This window comes from Plectropomus leopardus, chromosome 20 (assembly GCF_026936395.1).
Source record: "Plectropomus leopardus strain MGB_pleo_1.0 chromosome 20, ASM2693639v1, whole genome shotgun sequence".
In the NCBI taxonomy this organism is placed as follows: Eukaryota; Metazoa; Chordata; class Actinopteri; order Perciformes; family Serranidae; genus Plectropomus; species Plectropomus leopardus.
Window position 1 is genome coordinate 24,480,547 of NC_142195.1, and position 25,474 is coordinate 24,506,020.

Sequence of the window (25,474 nt, forward strand, 5' to 3'; positions counted from 1 at the left end):
GGCTCTTAATGATCAAACAATCCTTGCAGACCACAAACACAAACAGGACCTCTGCTTTCATTTCAGACTAAAAATGATCACAAATACTGCCAGTTTAAAAACGGATATTACTGCAGCACAGCGTGAGTATAATGCTTTAACTTCTAAGTTGATGAATTTTGAACAAAATGAAAAAGTTTCTGTATTTTGCTCAACAGTTTTCATATATTTTGCTATATCAATTTTCTGATAAAGGGAAATGTTGGTATTTTCCAATCTGAACCCTATTTAACTGACTGGTGGGAAACCTTTTTTAATTTTTTTATTTGGTGTAGTACTGTGTAACCCGCCAGCTGGCAGCCCTAAAACAAGCTGCAATGAAACCATTTCACGCATGTTTGCATCGTGAGTGTCTGTGCACGGAAAGTGTTTGTTTTTGCCGCTGACAGATACAAAATTGTTGCTATAATCAAACATTTGTCTTTACGTTTTCACTTTATCTGATCTGTTTCTTATTGTCTTGCTCAAGATTAAGTCTCATTTTGAAGTCTTTCAAGAGGAATTATTGCAGGAAGTCATTAAGAAACAGACTGGATCAAGTGGAAGATGAGATTTTATTTCTCTGTAGTGTCCTTTCCATAATGCTGTCAGGTATTAACAATCTGAACCTGCCTGTGGCAAAAGCACTTTTAATAGGTGTTTATTGCTGATGCACTATTGTTACATTGCAGCCCCTTTTGCGAATGCCAGCTGCAGCACTCTTTCAATAATTGACCAAAGTCTACAAGTGTTGTTCCCATTCGTCTAGACACAAAAACATGAGCAAATACACCAAAGCCATATCAAATCCAATCACTCAAAATCAAAATCCTCATCCAAATGAGGATCATTGTTGCAATCATGTGAATATGTGAGACATCTTTTAAGACAGTCACTTCTAAATGGTGAACCTGTTCATGATCCAAGGCCTGAGGTCTGACCCAGGAACTCTTTTGGTTTCTTGAAGACCTACAAGCCAGGAAAACAAGGAATGTTGTAGAGATATTTTTGATTCACATCTACTGGCTCATTATGACAGTCAAGTCACTGAGGCCTGTGGAGAAATCTCATCTCAATTGCTTGCGTCAGCAACCTTATTACCTCAGCTGTTACCCAAATCTCTTAAACACTGTTGAGAGACTGAACCGATTCTATCTGTGAATTCTAAATGTTTCCAGCTCTCTTGTACCAAAAGCAAATCGCAACCAAAAGTCAACTTAGAAATTCTTTGTTTGATATACTAGAGCAATGCACATTAAACATCACATATAACTTGTGGTTTGATTTTAAAATGTGTTTCCATGAGCGGAATATAAGTGAAAGTTAAAGTGAAAAACTGTAAGACGTATATCCTGGATGAAGAAAGTGATTTCTATACAAAGGAAACATCCTCCCTGTCTCCATCATCATCTGGAAAATTTCTTCTCTTGATGTGAATTAAACATTTTTTAATATTGCTATTTGGAATAATTTTAACGGTGGATTGTTGTGGTTTCATGATTCAGCCATTTTTATGCCTACTTCACACACCTATTTATAACAAGGCCTTCTTTCTCTTCTTTTAAAACTCTAATCCCCTGTCAGTTTCATTACTTTTATGTTTTTTATTACTTGTTTTTGCAATCAATAAAAACTTCAAGAAGTCTTTTCTGCTGACTGTGTGTGAGGTTGGTGAAAAGACTTTTCAAAGTAGCTCTGTGTTCTTTATCAAACATAATGTCTCTCTATTGTCTTCTCCGGTCAACCACAAATAATGCCAACCCTCGCATTAATCTCCCCTTATCTGTCTTCTTCCGACAATACTTACAAAGAACTACTAAATGCTACTGCTGAAATGCCTAATAACATATGCCGAAAGCAACAACTAAAATCATTACTTGTATTGTAGACCGCAGAGGAGACCCATCTCCTTGAGCACAACGATCCAGCTGAATCAATTTCACAATCCTGATTTGTGCTGAGAGATAATAACTCTGAGGCAACAAAACCCTGTCAGCACTGAAGATCACTGACTGGACCAAAATGCTGGTCATCACTCCCTCCCTCTTCCAACTCCTACCAACTTTACGGTAAGCATCGAGCAGAAGTGTAGATAAAAGTTTACATGGATAAGTTCAGCAACACATGAGCAGACACACTGCTAATAGCCTTCACTCACAGAGCAAGAGTTACATAAAACTACAAGACAACATGAAGCCAAAAAATCAAATTGCCAGTCTTTTTATTTTATTCTTATGTCAAAATTTTGACAGCAGTGATTTCAAAGGCCAGTCACCAGCTCATAACATGTGTCACATCCCTGTGAGCCCTCAGATATCACCAGGGGGTCCTGCAAATCAAAATATAATTAGCATCACACTGACTGAACATGTTGCAAAAATAAACTGGGAGGAATTTTTTTTAATAAAATGTTGAAGGGAGATTTCAAAATACACAATGCAGTGTCTTGAATATTTTAATAGTTTAGTTGGTAATAGCATTCCAAAGTCACATATATACTTTCGTCAACACTTATTTCCTGGTTGTACTAAATATCAAAGTACACAGATTTCGTGTACACTAACCATCAGTAGTAGCTGGCCAACAGAGGGCCCTGTGGTGCCGCCCCACCATTCCCACAACGTGATATCATCCCTGCATGTCAAATTTTGCTGCTCGGTCCGAAGCCCTGAGTGTTACTAAAATGATGACGGAGAAAGCCTTCAAAGTTGTATCCTGACACATAAGGGGGTCAGAAGTAAGCAGAGATCAGGGGCAAGGCTTAAACTGGTCTTTCACAAAAACTTGTCGTATGTACATTTGCTTTTTACCCATAAGAAAACTGGCTAAAAATAGGCAATAGACTCTGATAGCAGATAGCTCTGCTGCATACTGTGCAGGTTTTGCCACTCATTCTTTTATTTGAGGCAGCCCATTATGATATCAAAATCTGGTGCCATGTATTGATTTTCTATTTTTGGAGCTTGATCGTTCATTAGCAGCACTGTTGGAATAAATATAACCTTCAGTTATTCACTGCAACACACTCTTGTGGTGCAGAGCACACTGGCACAGATGCAGCAGCAGAACGCCAGGTGCAGCGAAAGTAAAACTTCACCGTTCATTGTGCTGGTTCTAGTAGTTTCCTCTCACTGGCCTCTGCAGCTGCTGCTCCTCTCGCCCATCGATCTGATCTGATCAGATCAGGTCTGATCGAATTGACAAATCGATTATTAACCCTTAGACACCCTTAAATTGTAGATAATTATAAGGTCTTTGCACTACTTATTTGCCTTAATTAAGGATGTTTCATAATAAAACATTATTTGAGCTCAGCAAATACAAAAAAAGGCATTGTAATTTATCTATGTACAATAATGTAACACATTAGTTGGTCTGTACTTTAGACTACTATTATGGAACTGGGACACAGCGATAATTATGTTGACATGAGCTGTTTAAGTGGAGGACAGCTCTATGGGATGATAATGAAATCACTGCAGAACCTTTAAAATTGCACTGCAATCTTCAAGCAGGTTTTAACTCAAATTACTGGGGTGTTTTCTTATTTGCTGATTTATTTATTTATTCATTCATTTTTGATCCAAGCACATTGGCTTGGCTTCTCATTTTGCCAACCAGCTATGGAGCATCACTTTGATTTATAGTTCGTAACAGACCTTATCATGGTGCATGCTGGCCTGAGAAATGTTACCGCATTTGGGGGAAATGGAGGAAGAAGGCAAAATGAGCAGTGTGCTTTTGATGCAATGTGAAGCAGGAGTGCTAGGAGTTAGGGCAAAATGACACACAAGGAGAAAAAGGAAGATGGAAGGTAATGGAGGAGAAGAGGATAAGGCAGAGCGGTGGGTAACAGGCGGCTCCATCCTGTGAATAAGAAACAGCGGTAATCAACTAAGCAGCAGTGGTACAGTGGCCATAATGCGCCGTCCCTGTAGGAAAGTGCTGATTGTGATACTGGGCCGATGAAGCTCAGCCTTGCTTTCAAACAGAACAAACAGCGCTGGGAAAATAATGGAATCTATACCATGGCATAATAGGAAATGGCAAGGGCAGGTAAACTGCTTTCAGATGATGCTACAGAAAAAAACAATACCCTCTCACGAGAGTCCAGCAAATCCATTTTTTACACAAAAGCTGACTGCACAAAGCCCGGCTGTAGAATCCATCCAGTTTCATCCTCTAGATATGCATGGCCATATGCTGTAAGAGATTTAAAGTTACCTGCTGGCAAGAAAATTACAGAGTAAGAAATGACTTCTGAGCCATGAGGGATTCAACTATAACCCCTGATTTTATAAAGATTCTGTATCATATGGCTTGAACGCAGCCCATATGCTTCGAAATTAAGTTTGTATAAGCTTTGATTAATTTGAAAGAGCAAATAGGTTTAAGATAAACTTAATGCTGAGCAAATTAGATTTTCTTATTGACATAATGAGGAAATGTTGCTTACTAACCGACCTGGCAAGTCTCAAAAATATTCACTCATAATGTATTCAATTTGTTTTCTGCCAAATAGACAATCTTGGGGTGACCTCTAGTTCGTCAGGTAGAGTGTGCGTCCCATATTCCTGAGGCTTCTAGGCCCAGGTTCGAGTCCGGCCTGCGGCCCTTTGCTGCTTGTCATTCTCCCCTCTCTCTCCCACATTTCCTGTCTCTCTGAAGCTGTCCTATGAATAAAGGGAAATGCCCAAAATAATCTTAAAATGGATAATCTTTTATTAAACTAACTTGAAAGAGGATGTTTGAAAAGTTGTCTTTGGATATGTCTGTTTAAGTCTGTTCATGATTACAAACAAGTCAATAAAAATTTAAATCTAACATTTTTCCACAACAAGCAAACTGCAGTTTCACTGGCTGCAGATTCGCTGAGGCATTTTTGCTCGAGGGAAAGTAGTCAATAAAGGCCAAAAAACTCTCTAAAATGCTTCATGTTGTTTTGTTGTTGTTTTTTTTATCTGTCATTAAAAACAACTGAGATTTGATGCTGGGCTCAGTTTGTTGAAATCAACTCACTTAATGAGACATGAAATAAAAGAAAAACTGCAAAGTTGGCAACACTGGGCCCCTAATGGAGTTAAACCCCCACTGCTCTACCTGATGTCCAATCCAAGAACACAAAGTCTCTGCTTTCATGGGAGTTCAGAGGAGGTTTTGGTTTGGGCAGGTGGATTTATGTGAGTGAAAGGCGGTCCCCCAGTCGTCTGTTAAAAGCATCTCTTCTTCAGCACTGGCAGATGATTTGGCTGCAGATATGAAACCACTCAACGCTAATTGTTCCCGCGAATTGCAAACGCTTGATAAGGTGTCGTGAACACACACAATGCACAGGTGAAATCAAGTTCATCAAAGCGTGCAATCTCTGGACGGAGTCACACACACAAACACACCAACCTGCAAACACACGGATCGGATGCATGAAAGTGATACAGACACACAAAGTATTGGAAACCAAAAAGCATCCAGGCAAATTGCCTTTCACCATGTTTATTTGCTGCTGTCAGAAGAGATCTGTCAACCACAGGGGATCGGTTTTACTCCTACACAAACACACACGCCACTGATATTTGAAAGAAAAGTCTACCGCTGTGAATACACTTCCTCCATACTACTACAAGAACAACTATCTATCTAAATTCTATATTTCTAGTATGCACAATTTGCCTGTAAGTGGCAAAATCAAGCACCTTAAAATAAATTAATGGTGAAAAAATGCTCAGAGTGGTTACATCGCAGTGTTTTTCATCACTGTTGGCTGCAGCCCTGCCACTCAGTGCTGGGCCAATTTCAAAAATTGTTGTTCCCATTAGTCACTTGGACACAAAAACATGGGAAAATAGGTTCCAGGTTGAAAAATACCAAGTTACCCTTTAAAAACGGGTCAGCAGATTAAAAGGACTCATTACGCTTTGTTGGCACTGCTGCACTGTGGGTCCACCATGTGTTTGTCCAATTACAACAGCCAGCAGTGACAACAGGCTTGGTGGGCTCTGGAGAACAAGCAAGCTGTAACAAAACTAGAATGTGTGTGTTTGATGGCTTGTTGCAAAATCCGAGTACGGCTGGGAGGCAAGCGGACTGTCAGCCGTGTGAATGGATCATAGCCATTGATGCCGTGCAGCGTTGGCACAATTTTCAAAGTCCGATCCATCTATCAGCTGAATGTGTTTGTGCCTTTGGGAGCGAGGCAAAGCGTGTAACCAGCAGCGAGCGAGGCCTGTGAGACTGTCGATGAAGTGTTTCCCTGACACTGAGCGAGAGCAAAGAATAAACGCAGGAATCACATGTTCTCGCTCTCACATTGGTTCAGTTTGCATGTGTCACACTGACGAGTAGACCCCCGATGTGCCACTTTCACAGCGTGCACAGTGCAGTCAGAATACATTACAACAACAATATGTTTTTATTATTTGGGCTCCAGTATATTTGACATAAAATGTAACACTGGCTGTAGGGTTTTTAGGTTTATTGCTGTTTAATGCATTTTACTGAACCTGAAGACCAAAATAAACATAACGATTAGACTCTGAGTTCATAATCCTGGCATTTTAGCTGAGGGTGTTACCAGACACTTTGGGTGAACAGTTTGATAATAACAGACCTTGTATACTCACTTTGACAAGATAAAGGCAATGCACAGGCCAACGATCAAATCAAAGAAACCAGACTGAAATGACTTCGAAATAAAGGTGGCTACAGTAAAGGCATGGCAGGACATCAGCATAGAAATGCCAAGCGTCTACTGATGGTTTTGGGTCCGTTTGAAGAACTTTGCATACTAGATGGCTCTAGTGTGGCTACCAATCTTTCAGGCCACTGTATATATGCATACTGTTCATCTTTTAAAGAAAACTTAAAATCACAGCCCAAAATTAGGATTTCAGACTGATACCCTTTATCCATCCAGGTGATCATGAGATCCTCTGCTGCTGTTCTGCACCAATATATCTTTTCTGCAAAACAAAAGAGACTTTTTATCTGTACTAGTTTGCTTATAAGAATGGTTGAAGTTACTTAACTGGTTCACATAATTTCTAAACATCGAAACAAAAAACCCAACACCAATGCAAGAGCCAATTTGATAGATTTTTTAAATCAGTATTCAATACAATTCAAGCAGCTATTTTGGCGTCAAAATGGTCCAGGGTTGTTTGGCTTTTCACGTTCTATACCCACAATTCTTGTACCGATACACCAAATTATTAAATCTTTAAATGTTCACATGATACAGCTTTAATATCTCTGTTAAGTAAGTCGGGAAGCCCCAGGCTACAAGTGGTTGAGTGAAGTGATAACAATGCTCTTGAGATTAACGCAAACAAAATGGGGGAAATTGTATTTAACCATCTGACTCTTACAACAATCCTATTAACTGTAATGAAAAAAATCAAGCAAGTGTTTCCCAAAAATACCTGGGGGTAATGATAGACAATTTGTTATCTTGGAAAGACCACGCCGAATCTATCTGCAAGAGGACAAAACAAATAATTTATTTTCTCTGCTGCCTAAGGTCTTTTGGAGCAAGTAGAAAAAATCTTCTTTTGTTTTTTTTATTTCCGAGACTATGAGTGCTCTTCAATATTGCTATTCTAAAGGGTTCAGCTGCCTACCCACCACTTTAAAGTCAAAACTGCTTGGCATTGGCATCCCAATTGTTATTTTAAACATCTGTATTGGCCCAGAATTTCACATCATCATATACTACATAGGTATAAGTTAAAAACTAGCAGACATGAACATTCCTCTATTGTTTACTACTTCTCCAACACACAGGCTACACTGAAAGTGAGCCACAGCCTCACACTAAATAAAAACAGGCATGTGCACATAAATAAGGCAGACAATTGAAAAAGACCAGCAGGTGGATCTGCCATGCTATTTTGCTCTAACAGCTACATGGACCTCCAGGGACTAATTTCTCTGTTTACCTTCAGTTAGACTCAATATTAACTTTTTGATTATTTCTGCTAAGTGTTTCGAAAGCTCTTGTGTCCCACTTGCCCCGATCAATGTTGTTGAGCAATTGACCAATTGTCATTATGGACAAAAATATAAGACCCTGACTATCAAATACAAGTTTCATTTAAAATCCAACGGTTAGAGAAACTACATGCTGATTTACATACTCGTGTCTTTTGCGTGTACTGTTTTGCCACACGTGTAAGAATGCACATGTACATTTGTCAGACATAGAGAAACAGTTAAGGCCCCAAACGAAGTAAACATTTAGAGGGATTAATGAGTAATTGACAAGGCCGCCAACACAGAGACTTAATGGAACCAAGTCATCAATCACAGGGATTAGCCAGAGGGAAACATCCACAATGCTCTGCCCAAGCCATCTCTGCTAATCCTCCCATTCCCCAATCCATCTCTCACTCTTTTTCTCTCTTTAATTTGAATAAATACCCTAGACCACCTGCACGAGCACACACGTACACACACACATTAATGCAGGATGCATATTAAATACAAACGAGACAATGCTGCAGACAGAAAATTTGCAAAAAAATATTAAAATTATAGTAATTAACACATCAGCATGAACACTGTAACTACCTACCAGTTCTCCTGTCTCATCTTTCTTTTCATTTTTTTCTGTAGTTGAGCTCATCCTTCAGTCATCCACTGGGGAATCACTCCATATTATAATATCTATAAGGCTCCAGTATTGCTACACTATTGTCATTTATCATTTTAAAGTGAACAGGGAGGTAGATAAATGCTGGCTTTCTGAAAAATGACAGGGCGGTTAGAGAGAAATGTTTAGCTGTTATCACTGTGAGTGTGCGCGTGAGGAGGCAACAAAGTTCAATCTTATGTGAAAGACTTCAAAACATACTTTTTAACAGATTTTTTACCACACGGATAACAGATTCACTTCTGGCACACACATACTGAACACACTGAGCCGATGAGTAAATGCCTTATGACAGTAAAACCCCATTCTATAGACAACATTAAAGAAAAATTGTAAAGAGATGGTAACTTTTCAATCAAATGAGAACTGACTGAATGTGTGTAAACTTGCATAAGTGTGAAGCAACTTTGGTTGGAAATGTTTTATTTGTTTTTTAATTTTTTTAATCACACTGAAGCAGAAAGCACATTTCCTGGAGGGGATGCCAAATGTTCAGTGATTAGGTGTTTTATGAGAATCTCACAAAACACTAAAAACCATTCTTAATACTGATCTGCCCTTGGAATTTTCCACACATTTTTGTTTAGGACGTGCTGATTTTCAGACAAAGTGCCTTGATTAACATATGTTTAGTATTTTGATATCTGCTTGCAAAAAAAGGCCTCACAAGGTGCTGGTTACCTCCCGTTAGCCCCCCACAATACAGGAGTGGATAGATATAATAAATTATATTTTTGTTATGAAAAAGATTACGTTTTCTCGTCATCTTCAGATCAGAAAATGTGTTCTTTGAGTTCTAGAAAAAGTGGGTGAAATACGTAAGACAATTGCAGACAGATTTTGTGGAAGTATAGCATAAATGACCCTATTATGTTTTTCTTTCCTGACTGCTATTTTATTTTTTTTCTCAAGTCTCCTCCTGTCATATTTTACTTTTATGTGTACACGTCATCCCTGTGTCTTGATGTATATTCTGTACCATAATCTGCTGTCCAAAAAATAAAGTATTTAAGAACGAGTCGATGAGGCTGGGCATTAACATGGGGACCTTAGGGACACGTTATTGGCATCGGAAATAACAAACAGTTCTGACAGTTAATTAATCCTTTATATGACTTCACGACACAATGCCAAACATTTTTTTGATTCCATCTCTTTAAATACGAAAATGTGCTGCTTCTCTCTGTTTTATTTTACCCTGCATAATAGCTGGATTCCCAAGATATTTCAAGATCACGTGAAAATCCATCTTGCCCAGCTTCAAGTAATGTGTTTATGTCCCATCAGCCTCCTGTGAGGAGCTACTGGCAGCTACAGGCATGTTCAAGTGTGTGTGGGGACACGGAGAGGCGACTGTCCAAAACAATGATGAGGGCTCCTAAAGAGGTTGTAGTAGATGCTGCAATTAATTGCATCCAAGCTGGAGAGTATTTCTTCATTGACAGAAGAGCAAAGAAGGCTTTTCTTCATGGAAAAGGTGTTTTTGCTTTTTCTCTTGACTGGCCTTAGCAAGAATTTGATTTACCAACTGGCACAACTCCATCTGATTGGTTTAAGTCAACCTGTGATAGACGCTAGCAGACAAATGGATCATCCAAATTTCCAAACAGTTTCCAAAAACTTCTCAGATGGTTCTGTGTAACAGCGGGGTGCACTAGATGAGGAAGTGCCAAAAAGTGTAACGATTTTCAATGGAGAGCTGCCTGCTTCCCTTCAGCATCCCTATAAACTAATTAGGCTATTCCACTGCATCTACAGCTAAAATTCAATTCTTTGAATATCATTGACGTGTGTTTTTTCCACCCACCACCTCTCCATCATCATAACCTCCTGGATGTCCAGGGAGATTCAAGTGAAAGCGTCCATCAACCACCTGCTGACTTAACTCTTACACCAGTGTCTCCATTCGAGGGGATCCTGTACGGATGCAAATGCTCTATTTTGACTCTAATCTCCAACGTCTTTCACAGCTGCTAACCTCCCCAAATACTGTTACACACTTCTAACTCCTTGTTGAACTAAAGAAACAAAACGATTAAGGGTTTTATTTTGGTATGCCACATCCACCAGGGTTATCATAAAGTTCTTTATGGTTTTCTACTGTGTGACTCTGTTTGTATCAGTGTTGGACTGCAGCGCTTCAGAGGTGGAAAAAATAAATAAATGCAAGAAATCAGAAAGGGAAGAAAGTGGGGAAGAACATTTGTTTTAGTTATTTATGACTGTTTGTTGGAGATTTTTCTTGGACCTTGAAAGTAAATCCTTCTGCTGATTATTGGTTTCTGTGTTGTAGTCAGTGTTAAAAATGTTCTTTTAAACTTTTGTAATTGCTTTTTCCCACTCACATCTCCTTTTGCGCATCAAACCATAGGTGGGGAGGGTGCTCTCTCTGAAATAGTTTCTTGCAGTGTTTTTTTTGTTGTTCTCCTGGAGGGGAATATGTGTTTGGTTGTGTGACTGTATGCTCAAGGATCTCTTGTGGCTGCAGAGGGATTCACAATTGTTGATAAACCTTTTTTATTGACTGTTTTATACCTGCATTGACTCCCTAATTTTCCTAAAATGGGCGAGAAGTCAACAAGTTTTTCCAGAAATCAGCTCTGCAAACAACACATGCCTTACCTAATCCGTTCAATACCACATTTTGGCCTTTCACGGCACATAAACTGACATCAATAGAAAGGTTTGGTCTCATTTTGAACCAGAGAATCTGAAAAATAATTTCATATGTGATATGTTATGATCCACTAAAGTCAGGCACGGTCCCAGAGAAGTTTCTTTATATTCACATGCAAAGAAGCACAGGGGAAATGTGATGAACTTAATCAGAGATTATGTTGGTGGAAAAGGGGTATGAGTGGTTCAGCCTTGGTTGGGAATCAGTGCTGTTTCGGGCCTTTGAAATATTGTATGTGACTAAAGGTATTCTAGATTCCTGGATTAGTCAAAAACGATTTTTGTAATTGATTAATACAAATTTAGTGGGTTTGCATAGAGCAGAGTACATACAGTATCCGTTGGCAATACCAAACTCCACACAGAAGGGACTGCAGCTTAAATTTGTGGACCTCTTTGCTGTGAAACACTAGATTACTTATACTACTCACTGCTACAGCAAAGTGAAAGAAAAAGGTTACAGCTGATAAATCTTAATTACGCAGTGATTAACATGGGCACTGATGTGCTTGAAAATGTATAAGAAGAGAAAGAGTGTCAGGACGGTTGGCATGGCCATGGATCAACCCCCCCCCCACTCGCTCCTTTGCACCAGCTCGTTAATCAAACTCGCCTCCTATAGTTCCTCTCCTCTCATATCTCCACTATTGAACGCCATATATCTCAGCGGCTGTTATTTACGATGCCTCCTCCCGGACACAGATGCCCGACATCTTTCACTGATATTTACTCAGACTGAGAGAGAGCAAGAGAAAGAGCAGAGACAGATAATGAAAGCAGCGATTCATTGCCTAATCTCTGCTTAAGTTCATCACATTTCCCCTGTGCTTCTATGCATGTGAAAATAAAGAAACTTCTCTGGGACCGGCTGCATTCATCACTCATGTTTGTTAAAGCATGTGCAATCAGCTGTGATGGGTCTGTCACAATATTAACAAAATGAAATGAAAATGAAAATATAAGAATGAATTTGTGTAAACTTTGACAAGCAGCGACAGACGTGTTTTCATTTTCCGCAACAGAACAAAGAACATAATCAAACAGTTTATGTTCAGATTCCCAGTGGAGCGCTTTTATTGTGAAGCTGCATGTTTCTGCTTTGATACTTGAGTGGTCTTTGCATCATGCACTCTATTATGTTTTTTAGGCCGTCTCTTGTTCTAAAGTATAAAAAAGCTGGTTTTGTGCCTGTAGGTGATCTCGGCTGCCGATGGCATCTGTTTCCACCACTCTCACTGAATCAATTTAAGCGTTCCTCGGCTTGCAAATGCATTAATGTACTTCTGTGTTCTGATGGGAGCGCCGCCTGGAGCCATCAAAAAAGTGTCTGAGGTATCAAATGGGATGGTTTTAAGTAATTATCACTGCTTCAGCTAGGAGCCTTGCTTAAGGCCAGGACAAATTGAGTTACAGCAGGTACAACCCAAAATTCAGAGAGGGGTAAAGAAGTGAGGATGCTTAACTTAGAGAGTATATGTAAATTAGACCAAACACACGCTTTTACGAAGCCTAGTGGAGCCCGACTACATGCCTAATTTTCTCATTTTAAGGTTTCAGGCTGAAGAATAAGTTGTATAATATTAGATAATCTTAAATATCTGATATAAAAAATAACCTGTTTTTGTCATTCATACAGCATAATATGGAAGTAAAATATGAGTCTTTATATCATTACTGCTTTGCTTTGGTCCATTATGTTTCTTTGTTTTCGGTCTGTTTGTCTGCAGGATATTTCAAAATCACAGCACTGTGGTGGAGAGTTAGGTCACGGGCAATAAAAAAGCCGATCAGTTTCTGTCAGGAAATATCCTCACCATGTGGCTATTTATAAAGTACTTTCCATTATTGCTCTTAACTCCTGAACCTTAAGACAGAGAAGCAAAACTTATTATTCCAAGAATGCTTCAGTTGGAACAAATATACAACAATATGCCTGAACAGATTGCCTGACATTTTAAATTAGTTACTTGATATATTTTATAACTATTTCTCTTTTAATTTATCTTGTAGGTGTAACATACGGCTTCGTGTAACATATGTTGTCATGTCACAATGACCAACTGTGATTCTCCTCCTAAAACTATCTGGTACAGACACTATATTTGAAAAATGCTCCTGTGGGTTTTACTAGAAGGTAGGATCAAATAACGTAAGCACCCATATGTGTTGGCCAATCACCATGATGCCATTACCTGTATTTGAACGCACTACTGGATTTACATTAACTTACATTAACTGGATTACCATTACATTAATTAAACATTCATTAAAATTTCTATTGTTAAAATAACACATTCGTTCAGTCGGACTGCCTGTGGATGTACAGTTGGCCTTTATGCTTTTTAGTTTAAGTTCAACGTTGATATTTGTGGTATAATAAAGCAGAGAAAAGTTGGGAACCAAAAACAAAATGCCAGGTACCCCAAAAAAGTTACTTTGGAGGATCAATAAGTGCTGCAAGCACTAGCCTGGGTAATGATGTGCACCATAGACCGGAGGTTTCTTTCTCTGCTCTGATTGCCGACTTCTGCTTGCTGTTAGCACAGCGCAGCCGTCTCACTCACTCATTATGGCACACAGTGCACACTGGGTTATACTGTAATAACGTCAGTCATCATTCTCAACCCATTCGTGCTTCTTCCTTCTTTTGCGTTTCAACTCCTACTGTATGTTGGTTTGGATTCACTGCCATTTCATCTATAAAGTAAACAAGCCTGCCTGTGCCTCTGCCCGGAGCTTCAAACAAAACACAGTGGCAATCCTAGGAGCCCCAGGCAAAGAAGCTCATTAGTACAGTGAATAATAATAAAAGCAACCAAATTAAGCTGAATGAAATTGATACACAGGTTCCAAAAACTGTATGAAAAGAGCTGTATTTTTTGTGTGTGAAATAACCATGTAACTGAACTGAGCAGCAAGCATCCTTAACAGCCTGAACAGTTTAAATCCAAATGATAAACATCCCTTGAGACAAGAGAAGAAAAATATGTAATAAAGGGTTTTATAATAAGATAAATGATTTCATTTGGTTTAATCTAGACATACACTGGATTAATGCATATAACTACCGTGGCCACTAAAACACACAGAAACTGAAGAAGTGCTGGTTACAGTCTGATGCTAAAGACCTGTTTCTGCAGACAGAACACTTTCATACACGGCTGAAGACAAACACACATTAAGGGTCACACAACTGACTTCTCTGTCAGTGGGCGGCCTTTCTAATCAGGCCGGCTCAGTGCCAGCGAATGCACCGAGCAGCCTCTCCACCTGAAGGTTTTATTCATCTGGCCTCATTTCCTTAAGAGACACACTTCTGCAGGCAAGAGACATGAATTATGGAAAACAGGAAGTACAGCACCTAGGCAGGAGCCTGTGCATGTCTGAATAGTGTATAAGATGGTCTCATTACCCGCCACTAAACTGTGAGTGTCTGCAAAGTGTGTGTGAGTACTCATGCCCGTGTGTTTTCCCGCGTCTGCATGTGTGTGTTTGTCTTTGTTTTCAGGCGAGTTTGTTTGTGTGTGGGAAGATCAAAACACTGTGGAGGCAGTAAAGTTTCGCTGTGATACCTGAATGAGAACGTTTTCATGCCTGAGGAGGTGCCACATGACTAATGACTGTAGATAGTCACATTATGCACCGCTATACGTGCATACGCGCTATACAGTATGGGGAGAAAGTGTGTACCCTGTTCTGAATATCTGCTGTTGAATTCTGATCTGACTGATATCCTCCTGAATCTGAAATTCACTGATATTTTTTTTCTGTTACAAAATATGAATCCATAGTTATCAGGCAAAGTAGTTTCATGATGCTTATCAATAATATATGAGTGGATTATCATTAGATACAACGCAACAATAAGCATGCTGGGCCCAAGATTTGGACTCAACGCTATCTGCCACGCAAAAGCAGAAGAAGATGATTTAGGCTAGTGACTGGCTGTACCTTACTCATGATAGGTGTGCAAATTAAACAACAAGCCCTCTCCAGAGATGGTTTTATATATGCAAAGATTTCTAAATTTAAAGGTTTAAATAAAATGTATTATTAAGCTTCTACATCAGACTTTGTAAGTTGCGTACTGGACCACAATTGGCCTGCAAACTACAACTACTACTTTACTTTCCCTTTTTTTGTTATCAAAGATTTTTTGTCAAATTTTCAGGTAATTCTCTCGTACATTTCGCAGATTTCTTGCTAACCTCTGGGTCATTTATTCTTTTTATTTGCTTATTATATTCTTCCCATGTTTTTAAATAAAATAAAGCCCATTTACCCAGGTTTCAAAAGGTTAAATATATAATTTTATAGTATTCCCATCTTTGCTGAGAAATAGTTTCGTTCGAAAGTAATTACAAGCCTTTCAAATAAAGACTCCTGTCCCAAATATAAGCCTGTTGAGTTCAATGATTTTAGTTAAGTAAGTTTTACAGTACCCAAAGGGTTAAAAAAAAGCAAATGTCAACATCAGTGTGAATGTTAGATGGTGCGGTCCTTATTCTTTGATAATACTGGTAACAGAACAATGCTCTTGGCTTCTAAAGTTACTCTTAGCTGTGTGTCTGTGTTTACATTGCTACTCTGCCCCCCTGCTGGCTAAGCTGGCTCAGCTGTCAATCATACACATGCATCCCCCACCCCCTGGGCTCAGAGCCATAAGGAGCTCTCCTGATATATCCACATCATCCCTTCAACATAAAAAATATCAATAGTACATCTGAAAGACCCATTTACAGTTTGTGTGACTGCACAAGGGATCGCTTTTGCAATCTGAGTTGGAAGTTAAGCAAATCTGAAATGCCAAACGTCATTTCAATAATGTATTTTGCGTTTAAGACCTGCAGTTGCCTTTAGCCCACAGAGCAGAGAGGAAATCTACAGCTGCAGGCTCCTCATCAACATGCCTGTCAAACAGCAAGCTGAGCCCACCGGAGGTCCCTGGGGCCTGACATCACTGAGGAGAGTGGCCTATACCACACACACGCAAACATAAAAGGTTTGTTTCACAATGTTCTTTTAGGCAGACACACGTTTACACATACAGCCACACACAGCCACACACACACACACACACACACACACACACACACGGATATTGTATGCAGCCTTTGTGTCAGGTCACCTTTGATGTGCACAGTAGTTGCCATGTGACATTGAAAACAAATAACGCGACAGAAAATTACTAAAACACAATAATGCAAGCCAGTGAACGATGAAATAAGCAAAGAGTCCTGTGTGTACAGAGTGTTATTATGTGCATGATTTAAAGCAGGTTTGGTTGGGAGTGGGTGTGTTTTTTACTCAATGAAATGAACCCACACTTGAAAAACTTTTAAAAGAGCACTTGCTCCCATGTTGGTAATGACAAAACACTCACAGATTTCATGAAACATTCAATAATGTACATCAAGTGCATGCTTTATAACACTCCTAATTTATTCTGTGTTTTAAAAATACATGATTTATTTGGCATTGAATTCAGAAAAGAAACACACACATAACCCATGTGCACCTTATTTGCCTGGAAACTGCAGTTATCAGTCTTTTTACAAAAGGAAAAAATGTCATCAGAAAATCTTGATTCTCTCTGAAACTATTTTCTGCCTCTTTTCCAATTGAGAATTATGAAGGCTTCGATGGAGATCATAAATATGAGCTTTGAAAGCATTTTGGTAGGAGGAGGCTCATCTTGCTAAACAGCATGGAGGCTAATTCACAGAAATTGCAAACCACCACAGGAGCAAAATCTCAGATGATGCTGCTGATGTGGAAATGTTTGGTGGAATAAGTTGTGTTTGTTTAACTCACATCTAAACACAAAAACAAGGAGATAAGGACTTTACGTGACTGTGTTTCTGTGTTGTCTACTGAGGAGGTACCAATGATTGTACGTATCATATTTGGTGAATAATATCAGTAACTTCAAGTAAAAAACAGACGTCCCTTATCATATCAGAAAGCACCAACCGAAACATAAATGTGGAAGGAAAAATTTAAATAGCATGAGGTCCCCTGGTAACACTTGTCCTGTGCAAATATGGCTTTAGTTTAACTTTTTAGCATGTTACAGTAGTGATGAGAACGTTTTAAAGGCATCTTAGCCATGCAAGCCCTGCAAGTTTTTTTTTTTCCAAAGCATTTTCTTCCAGTTTTTCTTTTAGTTTTCTATTAGCTGAAGCATATTCTGATCACAGTAGGATCCTGTTTACCGTAGCAACAGGAAAAAAAACAATAAATGTTGGGCGCCATGAAACCAGCTGCTGTGTATTCTGTGTTTTTTCTTTTAGTTATTTGAAAATGAAAATGGTGAACCTCTGCAATAGATTTTATGTTTGGTGTCATAGTATGTACCTGTACTTTAAAGAACGTACAAAAAGACTAGATTCCTATCACACTGAACAAACACAATTTCAGGCAGCACCTACAAGGGCATGTGAACCTCAGTGGCTACCACAGTATTTGATTTACTGCTCTGTTACTATGTTTGATTTAGATTCATAAGAAGAGAGGAGCAGGGAGACAGAGGGGATGCAAATGAGTACAAGCGAGGAAGAGAGGAGAGAGACTCATATTTTTACTCCCCTGAAGTCTTACAGATCTTTTGTTTCAGAGAAAATGAGGCACATGGAGGATTCACAGCAGCAAACTATAAGCTGCCGCATTATCCTGCTTTAACACTGCATTGTTTGTCAAACGTGTGCTGTTAAAGGGAGAATTTTGTGCAGCAGCAAAGCTTTCTAGCAATTCCCATCAGTCAGTCATAAATAGATTATGTATTTGTTTCCAATTGAATATTGAGTCAATCTCTGAAATGAAATCATCCTTGTGTGGCGGGAACACACGTTAACTGTAACATATTGGATTCCTAATCAGCCATGCTGTAAGTGTATCAATACTGATGACTGACAGGGAACCCAGAGCATCCTTTAAACCCAAAGATTCAACATTAATGGTTTATTTTCATCTTTCTGCCTCTCATTTTCCTTTCTGGTCATCCTTTCTGTCAGCCACAGAGACAGAGCCCTGAAGCAGCTCCAGAGAAATGATGGTAAGGCTTTCAGTTCCTCCAAAAACTCAGGATTAAGAAAAGCTGGGGCATCAAAAAATACACAAGACTGCAGGTTATGAACAAGTCTCCTCCTCTGCTAACATTGCCATCCCTTGATCCACTTTGACTTGAATTATCTTGACAAGAAAACCTTTCTGATACACAAAAAGCTGCAACACAGTGAAGCTGCATCACTACAACAAAGAGCCGAGAGAGAACACCTTCTTTATTATGTCCCCTGTTTGCCGCGTACCTGACAGGTTAAAAGCTATTTAGCCATTTTATTCAACACGAGTTTATGAACATACTGAAGCTTTTAATGAGGCCTGTAGTAGGCGGAGTGAGCAGTCAGAACCCCGGAGTCAGCGCCAATAAATAACCACTGCTCAGGACCAGATAGGAGTTGATGCTACCCAGCTCCGTGGAGGACGCTTTAGGGTCCTAGCCAATTTAAATATACAGCTGACTGGGACAGGTGGTCATGAATAATGCTGCACAAACCAGTGCTTCTCTTAGTTTCTTCCATAGGCTGTCCACCGGTGATCATCAAGCTGCTGCATTAGGCTAAAATAAATTAAACTGGAGGAATGATCGTCAATATTAGTGCAGTATACCTTCATCATAATAAGGTCCAGGGAAATTAAAGCAGGAAAGTAAGTTAGGAAAGGGCAGCTGAAGGCTCACGCATGCTTTCCTTATTCCATAGAGAGAGAGTGATATCTCGGTTCATTTAACAAGGCAAAGACTGTTGTCACCAAGAAAACAACAGCATGGGTAGCGCAATCAAATGTTTTGTTTGTAAAAAAAAATGGCTCAGTATAGATAAAGAAAATATGGCTATTCTTATTTTCAGGTGATAACACACAAAAGAAAAGAGTATTTTACATTCCTTTCCTGACAATATGGGTATATACCTGCAAAATCCAAGACACAGGACCTTTAACTATCAGGATTTGACATCAGGATACATCCTGTGTTTGACCAACAATCCACACTGAATTCTTTCCATTGACAGAGTTACTGACGCAAATTATTAGTCAATCAGCACGCTTACCACCTCCATTAACTCATTTCTCTTGGGAAACCCTGTACTTAAAAAAGGCTAAACGGCTGATAGTAAACATAAAGAGTTTTTCAATAATGAAACGATGATCTGTTGCAGACCTAACCACAATCTTTTTCTCACCATAGCCAAGTAGTTTCAGTTGTGTAAACTGAACCAAAGCTTAAGCCTGTATGTGGAACATCAGAAAAAAACTTGTTCATTCATCATTTGGAAACATCATATTGGTCAAAATATGCCTCTGATTTAATCTTTGGTAAGTAATGCCACAGTGACTGACATCGATGTGTCAAACTGCTGCAGACATATTTATGTACAAGTTAGGCAACAACAACAGCAACAAGGTAAAGGTGTAATTAAATGGGCAGCTACTTCCAGTCTGTCATTGTTGTCACTATTGTTGCAGAAAACAACTCAGGCCTTCAGTGTATTAGACTTCTGGTGATTTTGTCTCTAGGGTTTTCAAATCCATTTGTCAATGTGAGGTAATTAGCTTCTCTGCCCTCCTATCAGGGACTGTTAAAGCCTTCAGTAATTTCAAATACTCAACTGAAGTGCTCCATCTAGACTGTACGTCTTCTATCGCTCGACATATCAAGCAACACTGACAGAGTGATGCTCCCTGCCAGCTTCACACGCTTTCAAATCGGAGATGTTTCATTTTCATCTCTGTCTCATTTCCTGTTTCATTTGTGGACCCGAGTTTTATCAGCTGAAGTCGAACTCGATGGAAATAAACATCTTAATATTCTGACAGGAGCAGGAGCCTCTTTTTAAAACTTCAGCACACGCTGTTGTTTGTGTTCAGATTCTCTAACACGGTAAATGTATAGAGAGATCATGCATCAGGATGTCTGCACTGTTGTTCATGTATATATGCATTTTTTACATTTTGACTTGTTATTATTGGAAAAGAACAGGGGTTACTAAAAATGTTAACAGCTCAGTTATATTTAAATGTCCCTGAAAGCCAGGACAGTGTGACTCAATACGAAGACCCTGAAACTAAAGCAGCTAAATGTTATTCAGCCATCATTAATTTTATTATTTTCACCTTTGCTTTTCCTTCAGCAACATGTCAAAATGTCATCTGTGAGGAAGCATTTTGTCAAGGGCAGTTTTTTTTCTTTTGCTAGATGTTCTAGCCCAAAATACCTTATTCAAGCAGAATTTCTATACTAATCTATCTAAAGCAAACAGCTAAGCCAATATGATCTTTTTGTTAGGTATGATGCTACTATCAAAAGTCAGACTCCTGCAAAATCCCAGCATGATCAGGTTAAAACATGGAGACATAGAGAAAACCCACCTGAGCAACTTTTTCCTCACAGCTCTGCATTTACAGTACAGTCGTCACTGAGCAAAACACATGTAATTCATTCTCAAATGTTTCAAAGTAGCAATCTCGAAAATTTTAATTTAATTGAATGCCTGGTAGGTCATTTTTCATTGCCAAATGAGGCAACACAATGGTGACTAAACCTGTGGCCCACTGATGATAGCCCTTGCATTTGCAGAATTATGAAAATGCATGTCAAGGATGACTTTTGCAGGAAAAAATGCTGTATGAACTTACTGCTAATGCCAAACAGGAGAGAAAAAAAAAAGAATAATTTTTGCAAAAAATTTGCATGGCAATATTTTATCAATACAAAGACTCCAAGTAACATTATTTTATTATATAAATTACTAACATTATCACAAATGTAACTTTTGGTAGCCTACTAGAAAAATAAAATTGCCTTTTCTGTCCTATAATTTTTGCTGCAATAAAAATGCCTAGAGTGAGATGAAAAAACTGAAAACTATCTCTTATTTCTTATTACATAAATTAGATGTTGACAAAGTTTTCCATTTGATATATAATTTTTAGGTTAAAAAAACTGCAATATATCACAATGTATGTTATTGCAATACTCAACATGTCGCAATATGTTATCAATCAAAATTATATTGTATCATGACTTCAGTATCGTAATAATATCATAACAGTATCATGGAGCCTCTGGTGATTCCCATCCTAACGCAAACTTAACATTTCCACCGCTGCACCTTCACATTTAAAGCATTTAACTGGCAAACATGAGTATACTATTATTCTTACAGGAAATGCAATGAGTTTTTTAATGGGCTTCGCCCTTAAAATGATCAAAAACGTGTCTACAAGAAAAGACAATGGCCATTTTCTATATTTTAACAGCAATCAGTCTAGAATAATGCAGGGAGCAGTGAAGGTGTGCAGTCAGAAGCTGCACACCTTCAACTTAGCAAGGTAACAACCTTCACTCACTGCGCCCTGCTGTCTGCAGACTCGTGCTAGGGGCAGCATAAAGACCACAGTTGCTCACAGAATAATGAAAAGGCTAATTACCGCCTGACCTCTTTATCAAAATGACAATAATTGGTCTTATTGTCCCCAGAACTCTGTGACCTGTTGTTTTAAACTGCATTTACTGTCACCAGTTGTAACTACAAATGTCACCAAATCAACCAGGACTCAAATCTCAGCCACTGTAAAGACTAAAACAGAAAAATTATTAGAGGTAGTTACTTATTTTATTAAATGGCATTATCAGAAACATGCAGAAATGTGCAACAGACGAAAAGATGAGAATAAGGGTGGATTACACATTTGCAACATTAGCATCCAGGCTAATCATTTTGAAGATTACTTGATTCTATAAATAGAGCAAAGTCTGAGAGCCAGTTCAGGCAGATATCTCAACTGTGCTACTTCTCACACATGACAGGTTCTACTCAGAGCATTATAAATCCACACAGTAGGGCAACACACTGTATTTAAGCCTTTACTTCTTCATTGTGTTATTTACTGCTCACCAGAAAACTCACTGCTGCCATCTCATAAACATCCAGCATCCACCTGTAGGTTATAATCTACGTTACCCTGCAAGGAACTGTATTGTCAAACCTCAATCTCTGCCGTGCTGAGCTCGGTCTACTCTTGCGGAGAGTGACAAGGTCAGAGCTTAGATGCCAAATATCAACACTGAAGATATTCTGTATTCATATAACAACCCTGGCTGGCTGAAATACACTCTACACAGAAGATTTACTTGATTGCAAAGATGGGGCTGTACAATGGCAAAACCCTGCCTGCTATTTATTTTGTGTATTATTTATTTAATCTTCTGTGTCATCGGGAGGGGGCTGGAGCAGTGTTTCTGTTGAATTTATCACTTTGTAATGCATGACAATAGAGGTGAATCTTGAGCTTTGACTCAAGTCACATCTTATCTAATCCTTCACTTTTGAGTTTATCTCACTTTATCTTAAAACTACATTTAAATCCCTTGATAAGGTGCAGCGCAACAACCGTCGAACATAAGGACGGAGCAGGATGTGGGATGCATAACAGTGTCCAGAGCTCCACTGTCATGGATATTTCATGACTGTTCAAAAAAGAAATCTGTCAAATTCCCTCTCCAACCCTGCTTGACACGTACCTCTGCACGCTCTGTGACACTACCTTGGGAATTCAAAGGCCTGTGAGAAGGCAGCACTGCAGTAACCTCCTCCAGGCATCCAGATCTTGTCAAACAACCCCTCTAGCATCCTGCAGTGCTGCTTCGTCTTACGGGTGGCTATCTCCCCGCAACACACAGCTGTGTTTCATGCCTTCAGTGCTCAGCTATGCAGAAAATTAACTCCAGTGGCTACAATACATCTGCACTGGCCGATCTAAACAGTCTCCACCTCCACCCTTTCATGTCATTTCCCTCCATCTCTGTTTAAGATCATACCTTTCTATCAAACATTCATCTACACCCTCACATCAGCAGCTCAATCACCTGTACAACAATTTATTTGAAGGCATGCATCAGCTCCTCTTCACAAGCCTCTCGTGCTGTGTACCACCTCTTATCCACTCGAGATTCATCCAATCTGCCCCCCCAAAGCTGCTGATCTGCTGCTGATCAGTTAAGGATGATGTCAGTGGAAGTGTAACGCTGTGTTCACACTGCGGGCAACACAGCAACAGGCTGGAAGATATTTTCAGTGGAAGTTGGTGACACAAAGCTACAAACTGATGCTTGACACACGTTGCTGTTAACAGGTAAGATGCACCACAAATGTTACACTGAACCACAGTAATTAGAAGGTATGTTTTTCAATACTGACATATATACAAGCGCTCCTCTTTCTATTACCGTTGTACAGTATATAGTGCACAGTACGCACCACCAGTGCTCTGTCTCCAGTCTCGACTGGTGAAACAGGCAGGAGACTGAGGCTAAGTAGTAAGACTGTAAACAGCTGGCGACCTGCAGAAATGGCAGAAATAGACCAAGAGGAATAACGGCATGTTTTTTTTTACATCTAACTTGGTGAATTAATAATTTTTTTTCCATCAGACCAGAGCTGGTGATTGTTGAAAAAGTGGACTTGCTAACTAGATTACTAAACAGGGAAACCAAGACGGTTTGGGTGAGTTTTATTTGTTTCTGTTGAGTTTGAATGAAGTTTTATGATAAGTTAATGAGGCAATTAAGACAGTCAGTCCTCTGTGACCGAGAGAAAGTCGAATTCAAAAGGTGAACAGTTGTATTTCTCTTTTTAATAAGGAGAAACTAAGGTGAGCATATAAGTTTTCTCAACATTTTGGGGGGTTCTTTTGTGTTTTTATTAGTCTAAAAAGCTGGAGAGGCCTTTCTCTGCGGTTGGGGATTTTTTGGGGGGGGGGTGTCTGTGCTGCATACCATCATATATTGTATACCCCAGTATAATGTCTGGAAGGTATGAGGGTATGAAATACAACATACTACCCAAGCCTAGATGAGATATATAATCCCTCCAGTGTGTTCTGTGTCTTCCCCGGGGGCTCCTACCAGTTGGACGTGCCTGGAAAACCTTTAACTAGAGATGTATCCTAACCTAGATCCACCTCAACTGGCCTCTTTCGACATTGAGGAGCAGTGGCTCTTCTCCAAGCTCCCACGGGAAGTTTGAGCTTCTAACCCTACCTCTAAGACTAAGCCCCGCAACACTATGAAGAAAACTCATTTCTGCTGTTTGTATGCGCAATCTCACTCTTTCAGTCACTACCCAAAGCTCCTGACCACAGGTGCGGGTTAGGACATAGATGTACCAGTAAATCAAAACCTATTCCTGTGTATTCATTAAATACAAAAACATTAATAAATATCAAAAGACAGGAACCACTAACACATCAAATCAGATTCAACTTGAATATATTCCAGTTAGGGCACAACATCAATATCCACTCGACTGCTAAACATTATCTCTCAAACATTTTGCCTGAGTGGCGAGAGTGATGCCAGGCCTTCACTGACAGAGCAGGCGCGCACATACACACACATACACATACACATACACACACACGCACACACACACACACACACACACACACACACACACTGAGTATTTCATTCTACTGTCAGCTGTCTCTGTCACTATGAACTCCTTTCCTCCTCCTCCACACACACTCATGGCAATGGCAGGCCTAAAAAGACGTGGGAGGACAGGGGATGTGGAAACAGATGGGTGCTGGCACTAGCTGAAAACCCGGAGTCTGACACTAATGGGCCCGAAGAGAGAAGGAGAAGGACGGCCCCATCTGGGCCCGATACCGCTCAACCAGCCTGCAGCAAAACACAAATTTAGAAACGGAAATATAAAATGTCCTGTCGCCTAAACACAGTCAGGCTGCTCAAATAGTACTTCACTTCAGATCTGATTTACAGAGAAGTCTTGGCCTTACATTTGACTGTTTCAGTTAACTCTGTGAATCTGGGCATTGTTGTGTCAATGTTTTCACCTCTGATGCAGGTGGACACACAAAGTTTTTAAGTGGTTATGTTAAAGGATTATACATGTGTTTTCGCAGATAGCACCACATTTGTGAAACACATTACAGCCATCCATTTCACTTGTTTTTCATGCCAACCAGACTACCAGTGGTTGCAATTGCTTTCACTATAGTAATATAATCAACCTGTACTATACTAAGGCATATTTTTTAGTGTTTACTCACAGATTG

At 39.4% G+C, this 25,474-nt stretch overlaps 1 protein-coding gene across 2 annotated transcripts in view; it reads right to left on the reverse strand.

Moving 5' to 3' along the window:
* Positions 1-25,474, reverse strand: part of whrna (whirlin a) — a 181,527-nt gene that overhangs the window by 92,980 nt on the left and 63,073 nt on the right. The gene's annotated exons all lie outside the window — the stretch shown is intronic.